Below are 24640 nucleotides of genomic sequence, written 5' to 3' on the forward strand. Positions count from 1 at the left end.
GAAGTTAGAGACAGATGTATGTGTAGATGAAGAAATGCCTTGCTCTCCTTTCCCTGACTCTTTAATCTTCTGCCAATGTCTTTCTATGCAGAAATTCAAAGACTCAAATTAGCTCTAAACTGACCTCAATTTCAGTCTGGAAAAGCTGTAATAATGAGTGTAAGGACCTGAATTCCAAAGCACATCTTCTAAGTTATCCAAAGTGATCAAAGTAATATATTTTTAAATAATGTCAACTGGAAGCTAGTTTGGAGCACTCTGTACTCCTAATTTCCATTCTGTGCTACCATATATATCTCTTAAGATAAGCACACAAGAAATATAAATCATGCCAAATCAAAGAAAGAAGAAATGTGGCCAATACCAACTGCTATTTACCTAAAGTGTGGGCTGATTTTTTTGTTGAAAACAATATAAACTGTCATTTAGACTATGAAGAGTTGGAAACAACACCTAGAGCTGCAAAGGTAAGAAAAAATTAACGCTACGGAATGTGTGTAGGATAAGATGACAAAAAGTACTCAGCAATAGTCATGTTTTAAATTAGTGGAAACTTTCCTATAAACTTAGAACAATAGATTTCTGATGTCTGAAGTGCTGTCCTTAATTTCCTCTTTTCTTTTCTTCTCATCATTTAGCATAAAACTCAGCTAATGATTCATTACCTAAATTTCAATCTTTAACTTCTACTCTAGATAACAGAAAGATATCATTTCGTTGTGACTATTAGTTATTGTTCATTGAAAATATTGGACTTCCATTGAGTAGACAAAATGTATCTTTTTTATCATCTGCAAGTGAAGGGGAGAGGCCTTAGTGAAGTCAGGCCTTCAAATCCACTGATCTTGGACTCCTAGGCTCCTGAAATGTCAGAAAAACTCTTATTTTGAAGCACTCCGTCTATGGCATTTTATTGTGTTAGATTCAAGGAACTAATTCATTTGGTCCTACATTTGCTTATGTAAGCATAAGGTGCTTTAAAGACAAAATAGCAGAGGGCTGGGGATTTAGCTTCATGATTCTGCCACCTGCCTCACAAGCACAAGCTTCTGAGTTTGATCCCTGGTACAAAAGAAAAAAAAAAAAAAAAAAGCACATAAAGACCGAACAGCAGGAGGTCTTAGTGTAGATTTTCTTCAGTGTATTACAAAGACTATCAAGCAAACTTCCTATATGGTATGTTCTATTTTGACTAGTTATTCTCTGAAGAATATTACTAGATGTCTGTGGAAATTTGTTTCCGTGTACATCTGTACAAAGACACAAATATACCTAAAATTCAGACTGACAATTTTGAAGATAATGAACTAAGGAAAGTAAAATGCAGAATGGCATTCAGAATCTGAATTGATGACCAGGCCTTTCCAAATGGAAATTTAGAGAATGTGTTTGTAATTGCTGAGCCTTGCGTGAAGTTATATTATAGAGATGAAAGGATCATTTTAGAATTCTTTCTGTTGCAGAAACAAGGCAGTTCTTTAAATAACTCTCAGTAGAATATTTATCTGGCTACTGTGTGAGCTGTATTATAATTCCTTCAGTAGTTAATTCTCAGTTTACCCCACTGGAGCAATAAGAGCAGCTCTATTGGCACAGAGGATAAATGAACAGATCCTTCAGGTACAAGGTAGTTTTCCAGGGCCCCAGAACTCAACTTTAGAGATACCCTGTGTCCTACAGTACTTGCACCCTCATAGGAGATGAGCAGGTATATTACACAGAGCCTATGCTATCCACTAGCAGGATGGTACATTAAGGTAAACGCACAGCACGATTAGAGAGAAAATAAAATAAGCCCTTAGCATCTTCCACTGTCTCTTTGTGTGTCTCTGAAATGCTTTTAAGGATTTGTGCCTCGGGTGGACAAGTCCTCTTTGATGTTGTCTGGCTTTGGGAAATTAGATATCATGACATCCTGTACCTGTCTCTCCTCTGCAGAAGTACCAGAATACATGTTTGCTAAAAGCATCTTGCTTGGCAATAAGACTCTTGATTTGATAAAACTAATATGTGTTTTGGGTAGATATGACTGAGACACTTTAATTCAAAGATATGACAATTGAATAATGGTGTTATAACACTGTGAAAGTTTAGATCGTTAAATTGGGGACAGGTGAGGAGTTTGCATGACCAAGACAGCTGCATGGAGACTGGGAAAATGGCAGCCACACTCTGTCTAAATAAGCACAGCAGCTACTCATCTCAGGTGAGTACTGCCACTGGAACATGGTCTTGGGTCCAAGTATTTTTCTCTCTATGTCCTTGTCTGTAGGTAAAAAAAAAAATCTTTCATCTTTAGTAGTAGAAACCATCTAAAACATTAGCTCAACATGAGCCAAAACAAGTATGTCTGGTGTGCACATGAGTGAGAGAGAGAGAGAGAGAGAGAGAGAGGGAGAGAGAGAGATGCGGGGACAAAATAGAAACAGAGAAAGAATGAGAGAATAGATTGACCTTATTGACTAATCTAGAAAGACATTTTGAAATTGAAATTCTTGTTTCTGGCAATGAAACCAATCTTTTATTCTCAGCAGAAATCGATGACTATTTTTTACAAGGAGGATAACAAAGCACGGTAGAAGATGACAAGAAAATTGGTTTATAGTTTTCTGTCTTCCACTCCAAAATTGGTGACATTGTATTTCACTTGTTATTTCTGAGTATCAGCATTTTCCCTATGAAATGAGTTTTCCATTGTGTTATGTGATTTCATGATTGTAGCTAAGATGACCCTTATGTTTTCTGCTGAAGAGGCTCCTCTTGAATAAATTAAATCTTTTAAAAAATGAATAAATATTTCATTTAACTATTTCAATGGTATCTAGTCAGCCTCAAAACTAAAATCACATTTCCTTGTACTGGCATCAGGGAGAAAGATAAGCAGTGAATGTGGCAAAGGGGAAACTAAGATTTCCAGTGAGACCACTGACCTCAGACCTGTGTCTGAAGTTTGCTGAGAGCAAGCAACTGAAAACCTAATTGCTATGGAGAATTGGAGAGAGGAACACAAGCTATATAAAAAGACTTAGGATGTCTTCCCAAACTAAACTTCCATGCTATTTGAGGAAAATTAAGGTCATGAAAGATAGTGAGAACATTTTACAAACTGGAGATTATTCTTTGAAAACAGGAAATAATATAGCATTATGAAGTCTACATTAACAGAGATAATAACTCATATTCATTGAAATGTTTTTAAAAATTTTCAGGAGAACAAAAGCAGTCAGCAACAAATCAAAACAAAATAAAAATAATTTTAAATTTAGGGCATAAAATATTTTTCTTCAGAATTATGTTTTATTTCACATTGATAGAAACCATGAAAAACATTTACAGTGTACCACACCACAACACAGCATTTCAATGGAATATTTCTTGTTATAAATAAGATCTTACTGATTTGTATAACTGAAATTTGTCTACAGTTCTTCAAGATAAAGCAGAATGACAAGAGTCAATGATTGTTTAAAATTTTTAAATCCAGATAAACATATGGCTTCATTATAAACATCCTATATAGTCCATTACCAGATTATTTCCATGACCAATTAGTACTGTAAAGATGCATTCTTAACATTGTTTTGGTAAGATGAAATACAGCAGAAAATTAACATAGTTCAGAAATATTAAGCATATATTTTGCTACAATTTTAAACTATATAGTAACTATACCATATTAATAGAGTTCTGATTAACCTTTATTACCACAAAATTTGTTTTCAAATAACTTTTACTATTAATCTCAAAATTCTGACTGTTTAAAATCAAATGATTTATGTTTTTATGTTTGCATGAAAGGCTAATTTTTAAAAATAATTTGAGGTAAAAATTTCAAATAAGACCACTGGCAGATAAAAATAAAGCAAATTTTTCTAATGGATTGTTTTCTACAGTAGTAGGTTTCAAACATATGTACAGAAAAGTAAAACTTAATGCAGCAAGGGGATTCAATAAGAAATTAGTTTTTAAGATCAGTCTTAAATATTTCTGTACATACCAGAATATGATTTAATTATTCATTCAACTGTTTACACAAAAATATTTTATTATTATCCAAATTGAAGATTCTAAATAACTAAATAAGTATATATTTGAAATAAAGTACAATTATTTGAAGTACATAATATATGAAATTTAAGTAATGTTTGGTTTCTTTTACTTTTAAAGTTATAGATTTCAAACAGCATGTGTCTATAATTCAGAATGTCAAATTACAGCATGTATTGACAGTAGATGACAGGGAGGTAATATATTTGGTCTGTTAGGAAGGATAATCATGAAAGAAAACATTTTTTTCTTGAGAAGAGAAAGTACTAAATGGTAATACTATCAAGGAAGAGAAAAACCTGGTCCCCCAAATAAAGAGGCCATTAAACGAAGAGAGCAATGTTACTCTTTGCTTACAAAAGCATTATCCTTATTATCAAGAATATGTAATAATATATAATTCTTATGTATTACAATCATTATGCATAATGAGCACATATAGAAAAATATAAGCCTTGCATGATGACTAAGCAATCGTGGAATAAATCTATGGAGTAAGTCACAACATGCACAGATCATTTATACCTAAACCAATCATTTTATCTGAACAAATTATCATTAGCATATTGGTCATTTTCAAATGATGTGATAAAAAAATCTTGTTGCTGCATTTTATTATTTTGCTGAATTATATCTGAGAAAAAGAATCTAACTGCCTCACCTATTTTAATACTGGTATATTCTGAATCATATTATACAAATATATGTGTAAAAACTTAAAAGATCATAAATTTCCCACAAGGAAATGTTATTTGTTATATATCATTGACGTGTATTTGCAAAACATTTTAACACTGCAAATATTAGAAAGTTTTAAGATTGGACGTGGGAAAAAGTTCGTGCTCTACTACAATGCTGCTGGTGTCCTACACGAAGCCTCCTGGTGACATCAGTCAATTGGAGGCAGGAGTTTATCAATGAATTGCTCGACCTCCATCACTTCCTGTTGACATGAAGTACGCACCCTGCCTTCATAGGTTTTGAAGGTTACATTGGCTGAATTTACCAACGATTTTAGTTTTTCAACAGTAAAGGAACCAAACATTAGGGGAACTAAAGGTCGCAATTTCCATGGTGCTGGAGAATAGAAATATCTTTGTTATCACCACTGATAGGACCCTGTGGAAATGAAGCCTGAAGTGGAAGCCAGCAGCTAAGTGCGGTGACACCAGCCAGTTTCTGCTGTGTGGTTAGAGCAGTGTATAAAGACAAAGCTCCTCCCTGAGAAAATCCTCCCAAAATAATTCTGTTAGAAGGAATGCCATTCTTCACCTCTTGCTTTATTAAAGCTTTTGCATTTTCTGTTGCCCAATTAATCCCAGGTTTATCTTCCTGAAAATTTGATGAAAGCCCAATGATATCAAACCAAGAAGGCATAGCCATGTTCATATTTAATGTTATAGGCATAACTGGTGCATGCGGGCAGATATATTTGATATGTAAATTTCTGATACCTGCAAAGGCTTCTGCCCACTCATGCCCAGTATCTCCCAATCCATGAAGGAAAATAATCAATCAGAACTGCTCTGCAAAGCCCCTGACCCGCATGCCTCCCGCCAGGTCCAAATAAAGTATATTTTTAAGTTTGAAATAAAAATCAATAAACAAAAATGTATGCCAGAAAGATCAAGAAAAATTGTAAATTGAATGATAGCACTGAAGACAATATAGAAGATAATTTTTTAAAATTTGAAAACAGACAAGAAGTATAAAAAGCCAGAATGAAAAGCACTGGCATATGTCTAAGAAGAAACACAGATTTTGAGAAAAGAAAGAGCTGATAAGAAGGCAATATTCAAAGAGTTATTTAGATTTTGTCAGAAATTTAAACAGATATTTGCTCAGATAGAAATTGTACAGAGTTTTACCCAATCTCTATTGCAGCTGGTTTAGTGTTTCTGTTTTAATCCACTTCAATTTGATCCACTTCAGTTTTAGTTTAGTGCATAGTGAAAGATATGTCTAGTTTTAATCTCTGGCAAGTTGATATCCAGTTTTTCCAGCACCATTTATTAAAAAGGGTATCTTTCCCCCAGCTAGGTGTTTAGCTCCTTTGATAAAGGTGAGGTGACTGAATATGTCTGGAGGTGTTTCTGCATCTTCTAATCTGTTCAATTGATCCTTGTGTCTTTTTTTTTTTTTTTTTTTTTTTTTTTTTTTTTGTGCCTCTACCATGATGTTTTTAGCTTTGTAGTATAGTTTCAAGTTGGGAATTGTGATACCTCCTACCATGTTTTTGTTGCCTAGTATTGCTTTTGTTATTCTAGGCCTCTTCTTATTCCAAATGAATTTTTGGATTGTTTTCTCTCGTTCTGTGATGTATGCTATTGGATTTCCAATTGGGATTGCATTGAATCTATATAGTGATTTGGGAAGTAGGGCTGTTTTTCACTATAATGCTTCTTTCTACAAGGAGCAACGGATGTCTTTCCATTTTCTGATAGACTCTTCAATCTCTTCTTTCAGAGTGATACAGTTTTCAGAGTAGAGTCTTTGATTTTTTCAAAGAGTAGATATATTGAATATTAACAGTCAGAAACATAAAATTACATATTTCAAATTAAGTCAAAGAAAAAAATTATTAATTAACAGAAGTCAGGAAAAAGAAGCAAAGTTATTTAACAGAAACACAAATATAAAGGCAGAAATTAGTCCGAGTGTCTCAGTAATCAGTAAAAAGTATAGTAGATGTAGCTCACCTATTAAGATAGAAATTATCAAGAGTATTTTAGTTTTTTAGAATAAACAAGTCAAGAAAAAGACAAAACTGCACTGAAAAGTTGAAAATAAAGGAATACAAAATATATACTGGGCAAGTGAAAATCAATAGCCACTAATATTTTGGTTCAGTTTGGTCAAAAATAGTCTTTTTAGAAGTGAAGCACAGATAGCATCAGGAAATAATCTGTGACAATTTAAGGAAAGAAGAATTAACATTTTATACTGGTTTTTCAGATAGTAAAAAATGTGAAATAGTTCCCCAGCACATTTTATGAAACTTATCCAAACTGGATCAGAATACAGAAAATAAAAATTATAAAAGTCAAGTTTCCTCTTGTTTCCTTTAGCTAGCTGATAATCCAATCAATAGTCTCAATTATTTCCCTCTACTAATTCTGAAAAAATATCTGGGCCATTATAAATGATTTGTAGGACCTAAATGCAGTTTGTTTTTACTTGCATCTGTTTCCTCACCAGAATATTGCATCATCAATCAATACGGGTGCTGAACCCTAGCTTCTCTAGGTATGATTGTTTCCATTAGATTATCTGCACTAAGAAGCAGATAACCATAACCACCTGGGAAACTTAAGAATTCCTTGGAAACTTCTCTTAGTGCATATAGCATTGTCATAGTTGAAGATGATCAGTACTATTGAATTCTATAGCATTAGAAGCTTCTAGAATTACACAGCACATTACCAAAATTTAGAAGATACTTCAATTTTATACTTTGACATTAATTTTACTGTCACATTTTTAGACCTATGAATCTTTAAATCAATATGCTGAAAGTAGATAATATCTTGTAGAATCTCAGCTCCATCATCAATGACTTATAGTTTCATTTTATATTTTTTAACTTACATGGACACAAATAAGGCCCTGGAGGAGGCTGGTATTCTCACTTTTACTCCTGCCTTCCTCTAAAGCCAAGGGTATATTTAGTTCCAACAAGTACCACAAAGTAATACATAGACAATGGGTTATTTTTAGAATTTTAAAATTCTAAGTTGTTTCACTTGCAAATACATAAACTATAAATGAATAAGTAATAGACTATAAGTAATTCATCTGAAAGAACTGCTAAAACTAGACATGACATGCTGGTAATGATAATATTGTATCATCAAAAATATACTGGCAGAATATGAAAACATTCTTTTGAATTTGGATAGGCTAAATACTTTTTAAAGATCCCTATAAATTCAACTTTATATGTCTGTAAATAAAGATACATTTTTGCATCCTTATACATTTTCCATTTATTTATTTATTTATTTTTAAATTGCCTTTATTGGTAGATTTTAGGTATACAGTACAGTTACATCATCATTGGGATCTTGTACCTTTACATGACAGGTCTTGTTCTCATTTTTTTCCCTTGTCCTTGCCCTCCCTTCACCCCCCACCCCATTTACAAACACTTTATTTCCATTTTTTCATTTTCTTATATTTTTTTCTTTTCCCTTATTACCTTTCCCCTACCCTTCCCACTTTCCCTACACACGCACACACACACACACACACACACACACACACACACACACAAAACTTAGTGGTTTACAGAAAGAGAAAATAATTAAATGTGAGGTGAGCTAAAAACAAAAATAGATCCTAATTTGTGTCTCTATAGCGCATACATTTATGAAAAACAATAGGTGTAGTAAGAGTAAATATGAAGAGTAGAATGTTCACCAATAGGTTAAATTAACTGGCAAATGTGATTTAAGCTTGCTGTTTTCTTAGTCAGATTTGTACTCAGGAGAACTGGATCAGCATGACTGTAAATGTCAGAATTGGATTTTTAATGGAATGGTTGCCATTCTAACTTCTGGTCATAGAACCAGCTGACCCTGCTGCTGACTCTAAGGCATCTGTTTCTCTCATAAACTATCTGTGGTTCTTGTAACAGAGACCTTTTTTCCTGATTTATTTTTGCTGATGTTTGTGTTTCCCAAAATATTGTTGAGAGAACTTCAGCAAGGCCTCTGAAGCAGTACTTGGGAGGCAGGCGTTCTTCACCGGCTTTGTTACAGAGACAGAAGGTAACAATCGACTCGACACCTGCCCCTGTGGGTCACAGTGAGGGCCAGTGACCCAGCCTGCAATAGGAAGCAGAGCAGATGACCGAGGTGCTAATGTTTTGAGAAGAAGGGTGTGTTTGCTTTGTGATGTCTGAATCCGAACTCTTTGCTTTATTTTGTTTCTTTTTTAAAAAAATAATTTTATTGGTACCATTTAGATATACATGATGATCACATTCATCATAGGGCATTTGTGCCTGTACATAGTATATTTTGTTTCTTTTTTTCCCCATTTCTTTCTCTCCCTTCAACCCCTCTTCCCTTCCTTATTTACAAAAGCTTTGTTTGAGGTTTTATCCGTCTTTTCTCATTTTTTTCTTTTCCCTTTCTTCTTTTCTCCCTCCCCTTGCCTAGTTCCCTTCTCATTTGAGTATTTTCTTCCTATTTCACAATATCTTCTATACATTTTGGCTCTAAGTTACACTTTTGGTTTCTCATACTAAAGAACATGAAATTTACTTAAGCATGTCTGATTTATTTCACCTAAAAGTATGGTCTCAAGATACATCGGTTTACCTAGAAATGTCTCAAGTCTATCTATCTTTACGGCTGAGTAGTACTCCACTGTACAAAAACCCCACATCTCCTTTATCCATTCATCAGTTGATGGACATTTTGGTTCTTGACTGTGTCTTTCTTTGTGTCTTTGAAGCTACCAGTCGTGGATTCAAAAGGTAGCAAGACAGAATTTTACTCTTTCATTAATTTGATGGATTGAGGATGTGTCACAGATATACTGGAGGATCTTGGTGAGGACTCGGTGGCCTGACAGTTAATTGGAGGAAACGCTGTGTTACACAGACTATCATGGGAGAAAGCTGAGTGGCTTCCTCTAAATATAGTGACAGGACAGCGTGGTTGAGAATGTCAGGAACTTGGAGGGACAAAATGGTAAGAAAATATCTGCTTGTTGATATGAAAGTTCAATATTCATTGTTTTTGGAACTGGGGATCCAACTTGGGACCTTGTGCTTGTGAGGCAGGCGGTGGCACAACTGAGCTAAATCCCTGGCCCCAAGTCAATATTAATTAAAAAAAATACAACAGAAACCTTCTTGATCATGCTTTTACCACACAGGCTGGTACCTGGGATAAACTCTAAAACAGTACAGTGGGCTCTAGAAGGTGCCCTGTATTTCTACCCCCCAGAACTACTCTGAGCCAATCTAGTTGAGTGTTTCTTATTCAAGTTGATACAATCAATTAACTATCACCGTCGATAAAAACATTTTACTTAGTATAGTGTAGAAAATGGTTTGGAGAATGGCAAGACTGAAAGCAGGGGCTTGACCTTAGATAACTGTCCTAGTATTCTACAGAGAATGCAGAAAGTGGTAGTGTAGTAGTTGAGAAAAGAAAAATATATAACAAGTGACATTAACTAATTTTAAAAGTAGTAAAAAATGAAGCCTCCAATTTAAAAAATCAAAAGGACCAAGTGTATCTACTCACATTTCTTACCCCATTATATTTCTATGTCACTTCTTCTCAAATGGTTAATTTAACAAGGCCACTTTAAGGCAAAAATACCAAAAACAAATAACTAACATAGCAAGAATCACAGAGGTGCCGGTCCTTTCTAACTTTTCATGTGTTTCTATGGAAATATACCATCATCTTTGGTTTGCATACAAGTTATATATTGTCCACTGCGCATTCTGATCTTGAGAAGCAGATTTTCAAAAACTTTTTGAAAAAATAAGGTTAGTGTTTACCTATAAATCTAAAGATACAGCTGGTAGCACTTAGAACAATGAAACCATGAAAATGATCAGAAGCATCATTTAGCAGATAGCGCTGTGATAAGGGCAATTTTTCTGAATTTAGTGAGCAAACAAGAGTCACCTATAGGGAAACAGGAAGACTTTCCTCAATAAAAGAGGGGACCAAATGCTTCAATACAAACGTGATAATTAGTGACAGAATTCTGTACTGGTAACTTAGAAGTGGAGATCAAATCAACTGCAGTTATGGCAATAATCAAGATAAATCATAGTTTAAAGAAGTGTTTTAAAAGTAAAAATTAATGCAAAACTATAATGAATATAACACAAAAAGATTAAATAAATCAAAATGATACCATGACTTTGCTAGGCCATAGTGAATTTGGAAGCAAAAGAAAAATCAATAATACTAATCCTATCGTAAATAATATTCACAACTCATAAATGACCCTGCCAGAATAAATCTTCTATGTAATATATTTACAAAACAATACTAATTTTATGTATTTAACCTGGTATATCGTTTTTTATATACCAGAAAGTTAATCTTCAAAGAATAGTTAAAATGATATTTCCATCATTATCAAGTACGTTACCAAAAGAAGAAAATTCAACAAGAGCTCTTTGAAAGTTTTCATTCATATAGTATGACTCTTATTTATTAAGATAGGTAATATGGAATTCATTTTTATGACTTCATCTAAGGAAAAAATCAATGTTTCCCATTTTTGGTATTAGAATCATATAGAGTTTCTTCCTAAATAGAAAAAAGAAGGTAGTGATGAAACTTAAACTTTTATATTAGCTTTATTTTCAGTTCAGGAATGTAATTACTCTGTCATTGGCCAAATAATTTTTGTAGCTGGAGGTAAATGATGGCATCTAGAGAAGGGTGAACAATTTCTTTATGTGTAGGCATAACCCTTACAATAATTAATTCTGAAAATCTCTATAACATTAAGTCAAAGTTTGAATTCTCTGCAAGCAAAAATCTCAGAGCCTTTCAAGTTATACAACAAATTATACCAAAATACAAATTAGTTGAAATTTTTCTTCTATTAAACATATACTGTTAGTTCGCATGACCAAGTGTTTAACTCAATTTAATAATTTTATTATTAGTACAATTTTAAAGCAAGAAAGATTACAAACTCTGAGTTCCAAAACTCAATGTGTTAGTGATTCTTCCTATGCAGTAATGTTAGAACTTAAGCCCCCTCAGCATACATATTAAACAGGAGTAGGTAAAACTAAAGCGCATTAAACATTTAAATACTTACGAACAGTAATAATAATAAAATGCTAAAGGTAATAGAGTCAATCGCCAGGTTATAAGGACAGCCCACAAATCACGGATAAAAAATTAATATTTTAGTTAACTGCATGTCAGTTCCATATAATAACAAGGACGGTACCATTAGTGTCTCATTTCTCATGAGAAAAATGAAGTTCTTGGAGCCCAAGTAACTTGCCCAAGGCTGCCTAACTGGTAAGTCTAGGGGGTGGTGAGAAGAAGGCAAGCCTGTGGGGTGTGTGTGTGTGATGTGAGTATTGACAATATGTGAAGTGGGGAGCCACTTACAAGCAGAGGAAAAATCTCTGAAAAATACCAACTCCACACAAGGAGTGTAAATGTAATGTGTTACAAACATGTACAGAAAAAGGGAAGGGGATCGGGGGAAGAGGTAGGGAAGAGAAAGGAGATGGAAAAGGAATTAAGATTTGTTATGTATGTGTACCGACTTCCCTTAATTAAGGTAAATGTAGTATTATGTACTACACACATCTGCTAGTAAACAGAAACATTGATAAATCACATGCAGGTGACAGTGACCATCTCTTCTGTAAATACTATTCTCAATCTCACCTCCCTTTGAAAGTCTTGAATACATTCCCTGAACTGACATCAATTTGATTTTAGAAAATGGAGTTCAAGACAGCTTTAGGGGTTGCCATGATAGAGAAGAATCTTACCGAGGGAGGTAAAGTGAAAGCCAAAGCACAAATTTAAGTCCAGCTAGGCCTAAAAAGATGAACTCATCTTTCTTCATTACATTAACATTTCAAAACACAGCATCAAACATGTATTAAACACCTTGTCTGATACTAAGGTAGGCTTAGTAGCAAATTTAATGAAACATAATTGACCTCAGAGGACTATAAAATCAAAGTAAATTTTTACATTTACTTCTGCAATCTTCAGTGATTTTAATAAAAAATCACCATGATTTTCCCACAGTTAGGACATATTTAAGGAAAAGGAAATTTTTATTAATATGAAAATAGAAAACAATATGTACCAAGTTACTTTCTATTAGGTCTATATCACATTGTTCTGTGTTTTTAGCCATTTTCTACATTAAAGAAATAGGCAAACTCATGGAGAAATATATATTTTTTACTTTTGTTTTGCTTATTATTCATGAAGTTCTGCAAGCATTCTTGTTATCTTCTAAGAAGTATTTGTGTGTGTGTGTGTGTGTGTGTGTGTGTGTGAATTACAAGAAAAATGATGCTGTGGAAAGTTAAAGAGTAAACTTCATGATGCCTGACCATCACACAAAGCATTTATTGTATTGTTTCAGGAGTTACCAATCACTACTTTCTCCAAATGCAGTCAGTAGTATCCCTCATCATATTATACAATGATGAGACAAGGTACTAACTTCTCTTTTAGTTTGCTGCTATTTGCGATGAATGATAGCTTCTTCATGGTTACCCGAGGAATACATAAAATGTAAAATAGCGTTGTGCTTGACACAAGAAACCGTTCCCAAACCCAGCTCTAGTCCTCTGATCATTCCTGTAGAATACCTGCATCATGTACAACAAATCTTACTACTTTTGCCCTCAGATGCTATTCATGCAGCTTGGTTTGTTTCAGAAACTGGAGCTCAGACAATCATGATAGTTTTACCCTAAAAAATTGTAAGAAAAAATTGTTTTCACAGTTAGCAGACTAAGCTGTCAAAAGTCATCTTTCCATTAAAATGATAATATGCATTTAGGTCATTGTATTGTTCCTACCTAAAGCAACATTTCTATTCAAATATCCTATATTTTCTACATCAATCTCATTAGAGTTCTGCTTTATCCAAAGGGTTGTCGAATTAGACAAAAGAAAATTGACCAACGTGAAATGTCCTTGTTATTTCTGACATGAAAAAATACTGAATTGATTGAAACAATTCAATTGATTGATTGATTATTTTAACCTCAGAATCCCAAATACTTCTTTAAACACCAAAGTAGTACAAAAATTCATGGTTTTAAGTATATACTTTTTCATCATAATTCCTTGACAAATACAGTAAAAAAAGCATAATTAAGAAAATTACTTTTTTTGTGTCTAATTTGCATTTTTATTTAATTTTCAAATGAATTTGAACATTTCAACGCTAAAAGAATATGTCATTAATGTCAAGTAATAGATAACCTCAATCACTCCAACAGAATGAAAGTTATTTTTTCATTAAAATTGCGTTCATTGGTTGGTTGGCTAGATTTTTTACTTTTGAAGTATTATTTCTGCAGAACATAACAATATTATGAGAAAATGAAATGGCCAAAATAATGATACCTGTTAACAGTTCCCTCAGGGCTCTACTTCTAAACAAGCATTTGTAAATTAGCGTGCATAATGTTGAGTCAATAATTTGTTGCCCTGGTATTAATTAAAATGAAATAGCATTTATAAATACCTACTGTGTCCTGTCATATTTGTGTCACATCCTCTGTAAGGGAACACATATGAGAGAAATTAAGGTAAAAAACAAAGGCTTCTCTGGAATAAGTTGTTTCAAAGTAAATTGAAGTGACTGGTTAAGGAGGAAAAGAAAGTTTGGTAATATTAGTAAAACGATCAAGGATGTTTCTCCTTTTTCTTCTGCTCTCCTTTTCTTCCAGAATTAAAACTTTCATCCCCATTGCTCTAATGATGGGTGGAAGAAGTAAATAAATTACAAAAATAGATTCTTTCTTCAACCTAGATTGCATAAAAAAATGGAGTGGAAAATATTGCTTAAGTGAAGAAATTCTTTTTAATTTTTTCTTTATCTATAAAGTGATCATAAGTAGCACTGCATTGTAGAAATATATATGGAGATAATATGCTTAACATTCAACAGAAATACTTTCTGAATCCACTTAAAATATATTAAATTATTTTCTTCCTTACATGGTTTATAAAACTCTGATTATACTATCATAACCTCCAATATCTTCTTGAAAATATCCATATCTTCTTGAAAATATATGAGACTCTGGTCCCAGAGAAGAGATACTTTAAGTGGTTCCACATTTCAAGACCTTAGAAGCAATTACAAATGACAAACTCAAATCTGCTCAAACTTTATGTAATTAAAATAATTTCAGAATATTAAAATAACATTAATGAGAGAATATACTCAGAAATAAAATGAGAGTACAATTCAATTTCTTATAAATAAAATAATTTCATCAAAATATAATACATTTAGAAAACTTATAAAGTAGATTATATGTAAATTTTCATTTATTTGATAAGAATTTAAAATTGAGTTGGAACTTTTAATTTATTTAAGTCTTAAGTAGGAATGATCAAAATACCTGCACTTGAAAGAAAGCAGTATATTCGAGATAGAACAATATTAGTGATCTTCCAGCACTCTAAAATTTGTCTTCTTAATTGTGCCTCAGTTTATACTTCCAAAATCACAAATATAACATGTTGAGTACTATGTTTCTTGCTAGTCCATGGTAGGCAGATTCTAGTTTCTTTTTTTGATACCAAGGTTCAAACTTGGGACCTTGCACTTGCAAGGCAGGCAGTGGAACCACTGAGCTAAATCCCCAGCCCTAAGATTCTAGTTTCTTTAGTGTCTTCTCTTCCCCATCAGACCCATCACATCCTTATAAAGTCATCCTGAGATTTAACCCTACCTCCAGATCTGATGGTCATGAAGTCACATGAGTATACGTGCTGAGCATGAGAAGATGTCTTGTCAGCCATTGATCTCACTGGAGGTTTCCGAAGAGTCCTTACACACAAGACATCTTACTTTTTAACAAGGGTACATGCTACTTAGAAGGCTTAGAGGGTTCAAGGAGTCAGGATTCAAGATTTTCGAGTACACCTGAACCAAACATCCTTCATCTCCAGGGTCAGAAGCATGCTTTTTCCTCTATTAAAGCTGAGACTGGCATAGGAAATGCCCCTGAACTAAGAATAATGTTGCCATTTTAATAATCAATCATTGTTTCATATCCAGGTTTATCTTTCGTCTGGCTTGAAGAGATGATGATCCCTTTAAACACCGTTAAACAGATTTTCAACTTTTATGAGTCGCTTTAAAGTCACAATTGAGCCTGTCATTTTATCTTTTCAACACACAAATGGTGCATGGCAATATTTGCATAATTCCCATGGCACTTATAATTCCTATTTTGCATACTTCTCAACTCTCATAGACCTTGAGCAGCTAGTGTACACCCTCCCCAGGTATATCTTATCTAAACTCACCATAAGTGATAGTCTGAGCAGCCACATGTCCAAGTCACCCACTGTCAGCACTCTTCCTATCACAGTTGCCTGTGCTCTCACTGCCACCCCATAAATGATCCAACTAACTCTTCAGGGGCATCTTTAAAGGCTTTTCCTGGAAACAATTTCAGTAATATCTAGGTCAGCTTCTCTAGAAACACAGTTTGATAAATAATTTTCTGATTCAAAATCCTCAGGAGAAAAGGAGTAAGTGGAACAGTATTAGATATGGGGGTGACTGACATCGGCGTTAGTAACAACAAGCAAAATATGAAATCAAGCTAAGCGCCCCTCAATGGATGAAGGAAAATGTGGTTTATGTACCCGATGGGATATTACCAAGCCATAAAACAGAATTAAATCCTGTGCTTTGCTGCAACAGAGTTGAACCTGGAGGACATCACGTTAAGTGAAATAGCTCAGGTAAAGAAATATAAACAGTACATTTCCCCACTTATATTTGGAACCTAAAGAAATCAGTCTTATACAAATGGAAGTAGAATAGTGGCTACCAGAGTAAAGGAAGACTAGTAAGGAGAAGGCAGGTAATGACAAGAGTATGCTTGTGGGTACAGGGATGTGCCTTATTAGAGGAAATAAATTCTAGGGTTCTATAACATAGAGGTGAAAGATGATTGACAACAATTAATTATTTCAAAGTTGTTAGTAGAGAGAATTTTGAGTACTCATTACCATCACAAAGAAGCTAAAAATGTTTGCACTGATGGATACATCAGTATCCCTGTTCCAAACAAGAAACAAAAAAATAGAAATGTAAGCTTAATGACGATTAACCTAAAAAAGGCGAAGAGCCTAGCCACTGAGCTATCACTTAATACCCACCAGGATAGCTCAAATAAAAAATGACAACTGACAAACGTTGGCAAGAATGTGGAGAAACTGGGACCCTCATACGTAGCTGGTGGGAATATAAAATGCTACAGCTACTTCACAAAACCATTTGACAATACCCAGCAAGTCAAACAGAATTACCACGTGCCCGGGCAGTTCCACTCCTGGGTCTACACTCAAGAAAGCTGGAAGCCTATGTTCATATAAAAACTTGCAGATAAATATTCCTAGAAGCATTTTTCCATAACTTGCAATAGCCATAAGCCTGAAGCAACACAAATAGGCATTAACTAATGAAGGAATAAATAAAATGTGGTGTTTCTATACACGACAATATTATTCAACAATAAAAACACAGATTTTTTTGCAAACTTTTGCCATTAGGCAGTTATCAAGCTCTGGCTGCTTGGGGTTAAGGGGATAAGAGAAAAGAAGCAGCAGGTCCCATATAAATGTTGGCTCTAAGTCAGCTCAGGGCAATTCCCTTGTGAAAGATCAGGTGTGAGTTTATTAGCAGGTGTGTCAGAAACACAGGTGACAAGAGCGTCTTAGACAATAGGGAATGTATAGTCATCCCGTCTCCACTCCATCATTCTCGGGCTGTGTAGAAATGGAGCCTTGCACTGAGGCTGGATTTCCTTCAGACACATGCAGCTTTCTGAGCTGGAAAACCATGTATGTCCTCTATAAATCTTCCCCAACAGGGCCTTGGTGTAAGAGCAGAGAGGAGAGGAGAAAATGAAAGGTATAATTTTCTCTCTTCCACTTCTCATTTGACTCCATCAGGACTATGGAGAAAACTGTTTATTTTATTCTCAATTTTTAAAGAATTTTTAGTAGAGTTTTAGAGGAATAACAGTTTTTCTTCATTTCAACATAAAATAAATTCAAGCCCATAGTGCAGTGCTACACTTTGGCAATTGGATGTTTCTGAATTACATAACCCAGTAGCAAAAAGAGTGGCACATTTTTTAAAAATTTAGATGTGTTAAGTTTATTACAAATATTAAAAGGGAAGAAAATTGAGATGAACTTTCTTTTCTTTTTTTTTTTTTTTTTGGTACTGGGGATCAAACTCGGGTCCTTATGCTTTCAAGGTAGGCGGCAGAACCACTGAGCTAAATCCCCGGCCCGAGGTGAACTTTCTTTTATAAGTATATTTTAAAAATACAAGGACCCAAAAAGGGTAAGAGTGAAATGTTAAAATGTTTTAAAAGTTGAAAATGTGAAGGCATTTTTTTCAGTGTCTCTAATATATAATTTGGTATAATGTTTTTCCTGGGAAAATTTTATTGAAAAGTCAAACAGAGTTTGAAAATTTAATTTTTCCAAATCCATGAAAAATTATAGTGGCACAGTTTGTAATAGCTAAATCTTGGAAACAGCCCATTTGCCCATCCGTTGGAAACTGGATAAAGAATATGTGGTTTTTCTATAAAATGGAATATTGCTCAGCCATAAAGAATGAGATTCCTTCATAGGAAAATGGATACATATTGAAGATATACTCATCAATGAAATAAATAAGTCACACATGTGTAAATACCGAATAGTTTCTCTGGTGTGAATAAACTGCAATAATACATAAGATCCTAATAAGATTACTGACATTTAGAAAAGGGAAGAAAGGAGCTAAAGGTGTAGGGAAGGTGGGATGGGTAGGGGAAGGGTAATAAGGGAAAAGAAAAAAATGTGAGATAATGAAAAGATGGAAATAAAGTGTTTGTAGATGGTGAGGGGAGGAGGGGTGAAGGGAGGGCAGGGGTAAGGGGAAAAAATGAGAACCAAGACTTGTCATGTAGAGGTAAAAGATCCCAACAATGAATGTAACTGTACTGTATCCCTAAAATGTACCAATAAATTCAATTAAAGCTGAAAAAGAAAAGAAAGAAAAAGGAGGTACACTTACAACTGTTTCCTGGATGTATACTGAGGAATTAAGAACAATTTTTCTGTTAAAAGAAACATTTCATGATTTAGTAAGTGAAAGTTTAAGGCAGAATGGAGCACATTTTGCAACTTGTCATCACATTCTCAAGGTTGCATTATTACTTCTCAATTTTCTCTCAGCCTCAGTAACAAACTACTGAACAAAGCCCAAAAATGAGTGCTGTTTTGATTTTTCATGAATGGTTTGACCACATCATGAGACAGAGCAACATATTTTTTTTTAAATAAGTGAGTATAGTTGTGGTACTGGAATGTAGATATAACAATTTTTAGCTTTATTGAGTGAAAAATGATAAACTGATAAAAATTTTTGATCTATGATTACACCCAAGAAACCATTGCCACAATAAAGACAATAAACATATTTATCTCTTCCCCAAATTTCTGTACGCCTCTTTGTCTTCTATCCCCCGTACATCCCTCTCTGGCTTCACTATCTTTCCCCAAGGATCTCCTGATCTTAGTTCTGTTATTATGTATTAGTTTGCCTTTTACAGAAGTGTAAATAAATGGAGACATGCATGTGTATGTGCTCATGTACATATGTATGTGGTCATGTTTTGTCTGTCTTCTTTCATTCTGTGTAATTATTTAGGTAGTTAGGTTGGTGTATATGGTAACAATTTGTTCTTTTATATTGGTGTGTAATATTCTGTTATAAGGATGTGCTACAATTTGCTCCCCAACTCAACTATTGATGGCTATCTGTGTTGTTTCTAATTTGGGGCTATTAAAATAAATTTTCTACAAATTTTTATGGGCAAGTCTTTGTGTGGATATGTATTTCCATTTCTTGGGTAAAAGTCTAACAATAGAAAGTCTGGATCATATGGTAGGCAAATGTTTAGCTTTCTAAGGCATCATCAAGCTGTTTTTCCAAAGTGACTTTTTACTATTTTACATTGTCTCTAAATTACTCAAAGTTTTTTTGGATATAATGCCAACCTCATGCACTATAAAACTTTTGAAATGAATTAGATTTTATCGAATTAAAATCTGTTGTTCAAAAGATGCCACTAAGAGAATAAACAATCCATAGACCCGGAGAAAATATTTGAAAATGTTATCTACAATAAAAGGTGTATACTGAATATATACAGAACTCTCAAAACTCAATATTGGCTAAGAATGACCCTAAATACAAAATGACTAACATTTTTAAAGAGATAGTTCTTCAAACTGTCAAGTATGCATGTGAAAAGATGTGTAATGCCATTAGTTCTTAGGGCAATACAAATTAAAACTATAAGGAGAAACTACTATACACCTATTGTAATGGCTTTAATTGAAGAGATCACATCAAAATTTAATGAAGATGTGAAAGAACTGGAATTATTATACATTTCTGATAGAAATAATACTTTTGTTGTCTATTGAGTGAATACCATGTTAGTTTCTGTATTAACTTCATTTTTTATATATTGCTGACTCTGAATAGTTTTCCTCACATCTCACATTCTTCCTAAAGAATATAAGTAAATCTTATTCATACTTACAAAATTCTTTTGCCTCTTTTTATTAAATGATGTATTATCACAACTTTTTTCTTGAAACAATTTCTTCTTCTTCCTCTATGAAGCCACATTCTCTTTTTATCTGTCCTTTATGATTGTCCTATTCAGAATTATCTCACGTGTTTTTTCTCTTCTTATCCTTACATACTGGTGTTCTTGGACCTCTGTCTTAAACTTTGCTCTTCCCCAGTGTTACAGACTCCATAAGGCAGTTAACCTTATTCAGTCGCGATGTTACAATGGCATACACACTGATTATTTGCAATTGTTGACATTGTATCTGTCCTTCTACTGCTTAAATCATTTCAGTTGCTTCTTATAACCTCTAGATAGTCTCTTCAGGATGGTAAAGTTTTGTTAATTGCAATAAATAAATATATAAACAAACCTTGGGCCCACCTTTCCCTAACAAATATTTTCTTAACTCTTTCCTCATGCACTTTAGTTTTGACCCTACCAAATTCTTTCTTCAAGCATACCATACGCTGTTTTATTTCAGGGCATTCTCATATGTTGTTCCAACTTCATGGAACATTCTTTGTGTTTCTCTTGTCTCTTTTGCCTTGTGAACTTATATATAACTTCTGCTTATCCTTCTACCTCCTTATCCAACAGGAAGCTTCTTTGGATCTTCTTAGGCATGATTGGATGTCTGAACTGAGCAAATGTCCATCACCCCCATAACAGTACATAATAGTTACGGTGACACTGAGTTGTCTGAATTCCTCATTAGAAGGATAGCACTCTGAGGACATAGGCCACATCTGCTATCAATATCACAATACCCTTACATTTAAAACAATATCTATTTCACATGGTCAATTATGTGAAATAGGAAGAAAAGGGCTAAAGGTGTAGGGGAAGTGGGAAAGGTAGTAAGGGAAAAGAAAAAAATAGGAGAAAATGAAAAAAATGGAAATAAAGTGTTTGTAAATGGGGAGGGGAGGAGGGGGTGAAGGGAAGGCAGGGGTATGGGTAAAAAGTGGGAACCAAGACCAGTCGTGTAAAGGTAGAAGATCCCAATGATGCATGTAACTGTACTGTATACCTAGAATGTACCAACAAACTCAATTTAAAAAATTAAAAAAAGAAACTCATTCCCTAGAAGATGAAATAAATTAGCAATTGGAAAATTAAAAAATCAATATCTATTCACTTAATTTCAGTTTGAATGCATACATGAATACATTAATAAATGAATAAAGAAATTAGAACCTCTATGCTCACTGAATGGGAGCCTGACAGAGAAGTCAGAAAACAAAGAGAGCTAAAGTATAGGAATTTATGTGCACAGAAACAAAAATGAACAAGCCTTTGGTAGATGAGAAAGGGTTGACCCAGTCAACTTTTACAAATAAATATAAAAGACTTTGGTGTCCTACTTTAAGGCAGAATATCACTGTCTATATTTGTAGAAGTGCACTATCCATCAAAGGTAACGAATTCAATTCAACCAGAAAGAAAATGTGTAAAGAATTGACTATAACAGTGTTGTAAACACTGCTAAAAAAGTAGAAGATGGCTGGAGATCAAAGAAGGAAGCTGTCTCGCTGAAGTATGACGATCCTAAGTGTACCCAAACGTGGCATGGGTCTTAGCAAAAAGAAGCTCATCAATACCAAGCAAATATAACAAAAATCATTATTAAAAAAGAAAGAGGAGGAGGAGAAAAGAAGCAGGGAAAATATAAACCATACAATTTTAAGTGCTTAAAAAAATACCTCAGCATTAGTATTCAGTTTGTACTTGTTCCTTCCTTCATCTTTTACTTATTTCATTTAATCTTTTTATTGTTAATGAACTCAAAGTTTCCTCAATGTTTTTAAAGATTATCATATAAAGATATCATATATCACTGGATTATCATATATTTTTCAAAAAAACACATGACACTTAACTTTATTGATCTCCACACTATATTCAATGGGTGATCAAAATATATGATGACTTTTAAATTAAAAAACATCATTTAACATTGCCATTAATTCTCCTCAAAATTCTCCCTTTCACTTCCAGTACTCTTATCTAATCATTCTTGTCACTTTGGGAAGCAGTTCTAGAAGGAGCGCCTTTATTCACCAGATCTAGACTTGCACAACTTCTGAATCTTCCCCAGAGTAACAAATGACCATGAAAGGTAGATGCTTTGAAATGATTCACAAACATCAAGGCACCCATAACAGTGCAACTAGTCTCATGAAAGAGGCCTTCCATCACTGCTGCAGAGACTGGTAGGAGCTATTCAGTAACTGTGTTTAAAGAGACAGGAAGGACTTTGGGGGACATTAATGGCAATGTGCCTTTTTTACTATAATCACTTTAAATTTTTAAATGCACTGTATTTTTATAATATCTCACATGAAACTATCCATTTGATATGTGAGTGTCATTGGTTATTGAGGGTGATTAACAACTATATCACAGATCATATTAATATGAATCCTTTCAACCTGGGAAACAGCAAAGAGACCAGTAAGGAGTGAAGGAGGTTTTCAGCAGAAAAGTGATGTATTCATTAGTCTTTGTTTAATTCAATGGCTAACTACTATTGAATTTTATTCCTGGAAAAATACTATAAATATTTACTTATGGATATTGGCAAAGCAAACTCAAACTTCTCTTATCTTTTGCATACACAAGCAAATCCCTGCCCAATTTTGATTTCAAAACTCGTGGAAACATTTTAAGAATTTGTTTGCTCAATTCACAACTTTTCTATGAATACCCTGGCTTTATCCAAGTCTAATTTGCTCACTGAAGTTATTCTTCTTTGATGTGATATTTCAATGAAAAATGTATGGAAAAATATATTAGAATCCACCAGAAGATCTAAGTTCATATATATGTATGCATGGGTATATATGTCTATAAATATGCTGTCTGTCTGTAAAAGCAATAATTCAGCTGAAATAAACAAACTAAGTTTTTAGTTTTACATATGATTAATAGTCATTTCACCGGTTGTTTTCAGAATAAATTTTATGGTGGATGTTTGAAGTTTACAAAATGGTACCATGGGATGCACATAGAGAGCAAAGTGGTTACTATAATGATTTAGTTACCATAACTACCGTCTCACATAGTGAACTTATTTTGTGAAGAGAGTGACTAAAATCTACTTATCCCTGCTACTGTTACTCTCCATTTGTATTTTCTGTATTTTCCTTAGGCTCAGGCCTGTTTATGCTCCAGTGTATTAGAGCCCACAGCGCAACACCACCGTCTCCCCGTTTGACTCTTCTCCCCCAGTCCCTCAATTTGTGAGGCTGGGCCTTGCTCACAACCCGGGTTCTTCCTCTGACCACCGATCTACTGCATCCACGAACAAACTGAAGCTTTACAGGGCCCAAATGCGCTGAGTCTTAGAGATTTTCAAGGTTTAAAACTTTTTTTTTTCTTCATCGTTACATTGTTATATAAAAGGCCGGATTTGGAAAGAAAAATTAGGGCTTTCAATCCTAAAGATAGCAGCACAATGACTTTAGTAAAAATGTGCTAAGTAGGTGAAATGATAAATATGGAGATACAGAATAATAACGTGGATAACCAGGTGCAGTAGGGCAAGCCTGTAATCCCAGCTACTCCAAGGAGGATTGCAGGTTTTTGGGCAGCCTGTGCAATTTATGAGAACTTGTCTCAAACAAAAAAGGTTTTCAACAGGGTTGATGTAGTTTATAGTAGAATGCTCGCTTAGCATGTGGAAAGCTCTGGGGTTGATTTCCAGTATCATATAAAACAAAAAATAAAAACACAATACAGGAAATAAGAAGAAAGAAATTACCTTTGTGCATCATAAGAAAAAAATACAGAAAACATGAAATTTAAAGTAAGAAATAATAAATGAATAGCTAAAATTTTGGAAAGGAGAGAATAGAGAGCTTTAGGAAACTGACATTCAGAGGGATTCATGAATAAGAATGTCTCGGAATGTCTACACAATAAGGACATTATAGGTGTGGAAAAATTTTTTTGACTTTAAAATATTAAATCTATTTTTAAAAATCCAGCACAGTAAGAACTTTTTTACTAGCAATGACAGGTCTCTTCTCAATTCAAGTACAAACATTTAACTCTCCACATTAAAGACCTATAATTCTCTTAAAGCTCTTTACATCCTGAAGTTGTATAAAACTAAGCAGGAAAACATTAACATCAAATGAAAATCAAAATTTCACAAATACATACGACCAAGCAGTTTAGAGCATCGTCTGAAATACCTGTATT

At 33.8% G+C, this 24640-nt stretch overlaps 1 pseudogene; it reads right to left on the reverse strand.

Moving 5' to 3' along the window:
* Positions 1-4936: 4936 nt before the first annotated feature.
* On the reverse strand, positions 4937-5515 carry LOC104850711 (annotated as a pseudogene).
* Between the last annotated feature and the right edge of the window lie 19125 nt (positions 5516-24640).

The sequence above is a fragment of the Fukomys damarensis genome, unplaced genomic scaffold, assembly GCF_012274545.1.
Source record: "Fukomys damarensis isolate Sample0158 unplaced genomic scaffold, DMR_v1.0_HiC HiC_scaffold_1, whole genome shotgun sequence".
NCBI lineage: Eukaryota > Metazoa > Chordata > Mammalia > Rodentia > Bathyergidae > Fukomys > Fukomys damarensis.